The sequence below is a fragment of the Propithecus coquereli genome, unplaced genomic scaffold, assembly GCF_000956105.1.
Source record: "Propithecus coquereli isolate 6110/MARCELLA unplaced genomic scaffold, Pcoq_1.0 Scaffold252, whole genome shotgun sequence".
In the NCBI taxonomy this organism is placed as follows: domain Eukaryota; kingdom Metazoa; phylum Chordata; class Mammalia; order Primates; family Indriidae; genus Propithecus; species Propithecus coquereli.
The window spans coordinates 3076322-3084258 of record NW_012148086.1 but is presented as its reverse complement, the minus strand read 5'-3'; the positions used below and the strand labels follow the sequence as shown (position 1 = coordinate 3084258).

Below are 7937 nucleotides of genomic sequence, written 5' to 3'. Positions count from 1 at the left end.
TTTTGTTCATGAAAGCGCATTTACGTCTCTGATCATTTTGTAAGGTGAAGTCCAGTGCGTCTGATGTCTGCGTGTGTGTTTGAGGTTAGAGGCTGTGATGCTCCTTGCTGACTGGGCCCATCGGGTTGGGGACGTGCCATTGCCTGCCCGAGCCAGCATGGTGACGTTTTTCTATTCTAGTTCCCTAATACCCAACAGCACATTTGTCCTTTGAATATAATAGGTACACCCAGGAGCCTCCCAGTTCTCTCTCTTTTTTTGAATGCTGTTTTTGTCCTTCTCTTCTTCATACTTAGATATCTAAGCTTATTTATATAAAAAAATAAAAAGCAAAATCCACACACGATACAAAAATTAAGCCCTCCAGGGTCTCTACCGTTTTGTGTTTCCTTCCAGAAATCAATGTGTGTGTGCACCAGAAGGTGAAGGCCAGTGGAATTTACCATGTCCCACGCTCTCTTTTCCCTCAGTGACTGGCCCTGGCAATCTTAGAGGCACAGGCAAATTCCAGTCATTTCCGAGTGGCTGGATGGCCTCCAGCTGCAGGCACAAGATGCGAAGGCCCCTGGCTTGTTGGTAGAAAGGTACTCTATTTCTAGTGGTTTTCCTGTCCACTGGTGCTGTGAACATCCTTTTTTACAAACATTTTAGCAAGTGTTACAAGGATAGCCTGGGGGTATTTCTTTGTAGTGAAATTGCTAGGTTAAATGGTATGTTTATTTTAATTTGGGATAACTGTTGCCAAATTGTTCTCTCCCAAGCATTGGCTGTGCTCCCTCCCACCAAGGGTGCGTATGAGCCCTGGCCTCCTCACCCGGGCCAACACCGCACTTTCGCACGATTCAAAATATCACCAGTGTGCTGGGTGCTGCGTCTTTCTTTCTCCGTTTCTGATCCACCTAGGTTCTCTCCTACCCTGTCTCCTGGGCTTTTTGTTTAAACATGGCTAGGAATTTTTTAAAGCATCATTTCCACCATATCTATCTGAATTTGTGAAGAAAAAATGTCAGCTCATTTGGTTTATACTTACTGAAACTGATTACAATAACTTTTTGCTTAATTCTCTTGGATTTTCTTTATAATAATATGTATTTCAAATAATGACAAGTTTGCTTCCTCTTTTTCATCCTATTAATATATTAAATGACTGTAATAGAGGCAGACATTCTTTTTTTGTTTTGGCTTTAATATTTTTAAAAAATAGGGTTTTTACCACTAATTTTGATGCTTTGGGTTGGGAGTAATAGTATATGCCTAATAATTTCAAGAAAGTAGCCCCTGTGGGTTAGCGTTTGCATTTTTTCTTTTAATGAGAAGTGGATGTTGAATGTTAGAAAAGTGTTTTGAGTATGTATTAAATGCTCGGCCCAGTGGTTTTTCCTTCTGATTGTTAATGTAATAAATGATATTACCAGAGTCTCCAGTGTTTCTTTGACATCGTAAGGGCTTTCACCTTTTAGACCATCCTCATGACCTTGGGCTGCTCCTGGTATGTTTTTAGATATGTGCTCGTCATTTACTCACTGAGGGACAGCCAGCCCTCCTCTCTGTCACCTGCCCAATGTGTTGGCCACTCTTGTGGCTCCCAGTTAAAGACCAGGGCTGTGATTTATGATTGTGGAGGAGAAGCAGTAACCCGGGACACAGCAGGGGTGCTGACAGGTAGAGGGTGCAGCAAGGACACAGGATCTGGAGGTGTGGCTGACCTTAGGATGGACCCGTGTCTAACAGCTGTGACCTGGGGGTGGACCCTTGTCCGTTAACCCCTGACCTGAGGGAGAACCGGAGTCCCTCAGCCCTGATCTGAGGCTGGCCACGTGTTCATCAGTCCTGACCTGAGGGAGGACCCACGTCCATCGGCCCTGACCTCAGGGTGGACCTGTGTTCATCAGCTCTTCACCTGAGCACCGAGATGCGTCTGACCAGGGAACAGTTGACACCGACCTCTGGTCTTCTGAGCAAGCCCAATCTCAGGCAGATGCCCAGTGACCAGGGCTGGGGGATTCAAGTCAGGAGCTGAGCTTCTGGGATGGAGTCTGAATGGGCAATGGGAAAGCCACTGAACACAGCAGAAATTCGCGCTGGGTGGGGTTTCTGTGCATGGCTTCCTTGTTATCTCCAGCCTCAGGAAGGACACTGCAGTCTCAGGACAGAGTTTCCCCCTTGAGTGTGGGAGTTTTACGTGCAGTCCATTCCTCCACTAACCCGCTGGTGGCCCAGTTCTGAGCCAACGTGTAAATGGAATCATACAGTATTTGATCTTTGGAAGTGGCTTTTTCTTCACTCAGCATTTATGTCCTTGAGATCTATCCAGGGTTGTTGTGTGTGTTACCAGTTCCTACCTATTTATTGCTGAGTAGTCCTTCATGGTATGGATGGACCACTGTTTGTTACATTCAGTTGTTGAAGGACTTTTTTTTGTTTGTTTCCAGTTTTTAACTATTACAAGTAAAGCTGCTTTAAACATTGTTGTACAGATATTTTGTGTACATGTAAATTTTAATTTTTTTTGGAAAAATGCGCTGGTATATGATTGATGGGTCATGTTTTGCTTTTTAGAGAAACTGCTGAACTGTTTTCCAGAGTGGCTGTATGATTTTACCTTCCCATCAGCAATGTATGAGGGATCCAGTTCTTCCACATCCTCATCAGCATTTGGTGTTGTCTGTTTAAAAAAAAATTTTAGCAGTTCTAACAAGTACGTAGTGATACCTCATCGTGACTTTATTTTTGCATTTCACTGATGGCTAAGGATGTTGACTACCTTTTCATGTGCTGGTTTTTCATCCATATATTCTCTTGCTCTTTGGTGAAATGTCTCTTCATGTCTTTTGCTTGCTTTCAAATTAGATTTTTTTATTTTTTATACTGTTCACTTTCGAGAGTTCTTGGTATATTCTAGATATAATTCTTTTGTCAGATATGTGGTTTGCAAATATTATCTCCCAGTCTGAAGCTTGTCTTTTCATTATCTTAACAGGGTCTTTCATGGAACAGATTTTTTCAATTTTGAAGACATCCAATGTATTGGTTTTTTTTTTTTTTTATGAATCATGTTTTTAGTATCACATCTAAGAACTTTTTAAGTAGCCTAAGTCCCAAAGATTTTCACATACATTTTCTCTTGAGTTTTATAATTTTATGTTTAATAGTTAAATCTATGTTTCATTTTGAGTTAATTTGTTATAAGGTGTACAATTTAGGTTCACTTTTTTTTTTCTTATGGATATGCAGTTGCTCCAGCAAAGGTTGCTGAAAACCTGTCCTTCTTCCATTGAATTGCTTTTGCACTTTTGTCAAAAATCAGTTGACCATACTTATGTGAGGCTATTTCCTGGGTTTCCTATTCTGTTCCATTGATCTATTAATCTGTCCTTCTGCCAACATCATACTATCTTGATTAATGCAGTTATATAATAAGTCTTAAGACCAGATAGGATAGTTCTTATTTTATCCTTTTTAAGAAAAATGAGCTCTAGTCCCTTTTCCTCTCCATTTAATATTAGATAAACTTGTTTATCCACAAAGAACTACTGCTAGGATTTTGATAAAAATTATATTAAACCCATATATGGGTAGAATTAATGTCTTTACTATGTCGAGTCTTTAAATCCATGAACATGGTATACCTCTCCATTTATTTAGATCTCCTTTGATTTCTTTCATCAGCATTTTGTGGTTTTCAACATACAAGTCCTTGTCATGTTTTGCTAAATTTACACCTTTTATTTCATTGTTCTCAGTGATTACAAATGATATTATATTTTAATATAGGTCTTCCTGTTTTATTGCTAGTGTAAAGAAATACCATTTTTTTATGTTTGTCTTATATCCTGTGACCTTGTGGAACTCACTTATTTGTTCTAGGAGGTATTTTTTTTCTTTGTATATTCCTTGGGATTTTCCATGTATACAATCAATATCATCTGAAAATAGGGAAAGTTTTATATTTTCCTTTCCATCTGTATGCCTTTATTTCCTTTTCTTGCTTTACTGCAGTTGCTGGGATCTTAAGTACTACGTTGAATAAAAGTAGTGAGAGCAGACATCCCTGCCTTGCTCTAGATTATAGAGGGAAAGTATTCAATCTTTTACCATTAAGTATGATATTAGCCATAGTATTTTATAGCTGTTCTTTATCAAGTTGGGGAAATTCCCCTCAATTGTTAGTTTTCTGATAATTTTTATCATGAATAGGTATTGAATTTTGTCAAATGACTTTTCTGTATCAATTGACTTTTCTTCTTTAACCAGTTCATCTAGTGGATTTAAACTGATGTTCAAATATTTAATCAGCCTTGCATCCCTAGAATTGGTCATGGTATATTTATCTATTGCTGAAATTTATTTGCTAATATTTTGTTAAGAATTTCTGCATCTACATTCATGAGGAATATTGGCCTGTAGTTTTCGTTTTGTGGTCCTGTCTTGGTATCTGGGTAATACTAACTTTATAAAGTGAGTTGGGAAGTGTTGCTTCCTTTTCTATTTTCTGGAAGAGGTTGGGTAGAATTGGTATCAATTCTTCTTTAAACATTTGCTAAAATTCTTTAGTGAAACCATGGGCATGGAGTTTACTTTTTCAGGAATTTTAAAATTATGAAGTCAATTTCTTTAGTAATTATATGGATATTCAATTTACTCTTTGTGTTAGGTGAGTTTGGTAGTTCTTGTGTTTCAAGGAGTAGTTCATTTGATCTAAGTTGTCACATTTATGTGCATAGAGTTTTTTATAGTAGTCCTTTATTATTCCTTTGATATCTGCATAGTATGTAGTAAAATCACATTTCATTTATGAATTTGTTGGTATCTTTTCACTCTTATTCTTTGTTAGGCTTGCTAGAGATTTGTTAACTTTATTGATAATTTTAAAGAATCAGCTTTTGTTTCATTGATCTTTCTTTTTTCTTTTCATCAAATTCTTCTCTTATTTTTATTATTTCCTTTCTACTATTAGCTTTGAGTTTATTTTCATTTTTTTTGTAGTTTGTTAACATGGCACTTAAATGATTGATTTGAGACTTTTCCTTTTTTCTTATGTAAGTATTTAGTACTATTAATTTTCCTTTCAGCACTGTTTGAGCTGCATCCCCCACATTTTGATATGTTATATTTTCATTTTCATTCAGGTCAGTTTTTTTTTTTAATTTCCCTTGAGACTTTTTCATTGACCAATGGCTTGTTTAGAAGTGCTTGGAGATATTCCTGTTATTCTACTGTTATTGATTTTAATTTGGTTCCATTTTGATCTGAGAACACATAATGTATATAATTTCAATTATTTTGAATTTGTTGAGTTTTGTTATATGGCCAAGGATATGATCTGTCTTAGTGCATACTCTTGGGCACTTGGAAAGAATGCGTATTCTGCTGTTGTTGCATGGAGTATTCTATAAATGTCAATTAGATCTTGTTGATGATGGTGTTATGTTCATCTGTATCTTTGCTTATTTTCTATCTAGTTCTTCTATTCATTGTTGAGAGAAGGATGTTGACATCTCCAACTACAATTGAGAATTTGTCTATTTCTCCTTAAATTCTGTCAGTTTTGGCTTCTTGTAATTTAAAGGTCTATTGTTTGATGCATACACATTTAAAATTTCTATGTCTTCCTTTTACATGATCCTTTAATCATTATGCAATTCCCTCTCTGTCTCTGGCAATAATTTTTTTTGCTCTGATATCTACTTTTTCTGATAATCAGTATAGCCACTCATACTTTCTTTAGATTAATGTTTGCATGGTATGTCATTTCTATTCTGTTAGTTTTAACCTACCTATATTGTTATATTTGATGTGAGTTTTTTGTATTAAATAGCATATAGTTGGATTATATTTGTTAAATCATTTCTTTTAATTCGTATATTTAGAACATTTACACTTAACGTAGTTATCAACATATTGATATGTTATTGATAAGTCTGCCATTTTATTTAATTTTTGTTTTATGTTCTTTCTGTTTTCATTTCTCTGTTTTCTTTTTCCTATATTGTTGTGATTTATGTGAACATTTTTTAGAATTCCATTTTGATGTATGTGTAGTTGCTTTGAGTGTATCTTGTTATATGAGATTTTTAGTGCTTGCTTTAGATATATATTATTTTTATATGACATTACAGTCTACTGATATCAACATTTTAACAGTTTTAGTGTGGAACACTTACCTCCCTTTAAGTCCCTTTATCCTTCCTCATTTATAGTATAAATGTCTTAAATATTTCCTCTGCATGCCTTTAGAAATGCATCAGATAAATTTATAATTTTGGGTTCAACCAGCAAATATCATGTAGAAAACATAAGAGAAGGAGGAAAGTCTATTAAATTTTATTCTTTCTGTTCTTCTTTTCCTTTCTTATGCTCCAACATTCCTTCTCTTAACCATTTCCTTTTTTTGTTTCAAGAACTTCTTTTTGCTATTCTTTTAGGTTGATTACAAATTCTCTCTACTTTTCTTATCTAAAAATATTCTTGTTTGTCTGTCATTTCTAAAGTGTATTTTTTCTGGATATAGAATTCTGCATTGACAGTTCTTTTCTTTGAGCAGTTGAAAAATGCTTTCCCACTTCTTCCTTGCCTCCATGGTTTTTGAAGAGAAATTTGCTGTCATTATAGTTGTTTCTTTTTTCTTTTAAAAATCAAGTGTAACTTTTCTCACACTGTTTTCAAGATTTTTTCTTTGTCTTTTGTTCTCAGAAGTTTGATTGTGATGTGTCTTGCCCTCATTTCTTTGAGTTTATCCTGCTTGAGATTTGCTCACTTGCTTCAATCTGTAGATTTATACATTTTGCCAAACTTGGGAAATTTTGTGCTGTTATTTCTTCTACTATTTGTTCAGTCTCATACTTTTTCTTTTCTTTCTGGGACTCCAATGACGTCAGTGAATGTTAAATCTTTTATTTTTATCCCGTAATCCCAGAGGCTTTGTTTTATAAAAGTCTGTTTTCTTTTTATTGTTTGAATCAGATAATATATGTTACTCTGTCTTTAAATTCAAGAACTCTTTCATCTATACACTACAGTCTGCAGTGGAGCCCATCCATCAGGTTTTTTATTTTGGTTATTGTATAATGTATTTCAGTTCTGCAATTTCTATCTGGTTTTTCCTTATACATTATCTTCTTTTCTGAGACTTTCTATAATTTATTTCAAGTGTGTTCATGATTACTTATTGAAGCATTTCTATGATGGCTACTTTAAAATTCTTGTCAGATAATTTTAACAACTGTATCATCTTGATGTTAGTATCTGTTGATTGTCTTTCTTATTCAAGTTGAGATTTTTCTGGGGCTTAGTATGATGAGTGATTTATTTTTATTGTACACTAGACATTTTGGGTATTATGTAATGAGACTCCAGATCTCATTGAATCTGTTTTAGCAGATCTCCTCAGACTTTGCACCAGTGGGGTGGTTGGGGTGAAATTCCAGGTTCCCTACTCATGTTCCATGATGCCTGGGGGCCAGGGGAATCCTGTTACTCTTGAGCAGATATGGAAATTCATATTCCTCATTAGGCCTCCACTGACAGCACAAGTGGAGGCTTATTACTACCTAATAGAAATAAAAATCTTGACTCCCTATTCTGCTCTTTCTAGCACTACCTCAGTGGGAGCTTGGTCATGCCTCCTCATAGCCTAATGAGGGTGAAAGTCAAGAGTTCATATGTGGCCCTTTGCTGGCTTGGGTGGGGCTGGGGCCTGAGATTTTTTTCATAGTCTTTGTCTACAGTAGGGTCATTATTGTCTGAAAGTTTGGTTTTGCTTGGTTGCCCCATTCTTGGTCCTTTGACTAGAAAGAACAGGCTTTTCTTGGGTCTTTAAAAAATTCTGTCTGCACCCAATGGCATTTTCAGGTTGCTAGCTTCTCTAGTTCCTACTCTGGGATAAGTAAAGCAAAAGGAAACCCCATAGCTTATACACACACACACACACACACACA

The 7937-nt window shown here is 35.8% G+C and overlaps 1 protein-coding gene across 1 annotated transcript in view; it reads left to right on the top strand.

The window, feature by feature from the left end:
• Positions 1 to 7937, top strand: part of ADCY1 (adenylate cyclase 1 (brain)) — a 142802-nt gene that overhangs the window by 93210 nt on the left and 41655 nt on the right. The gene's annotated exons all lie outside the window — the stretch shown is intronic.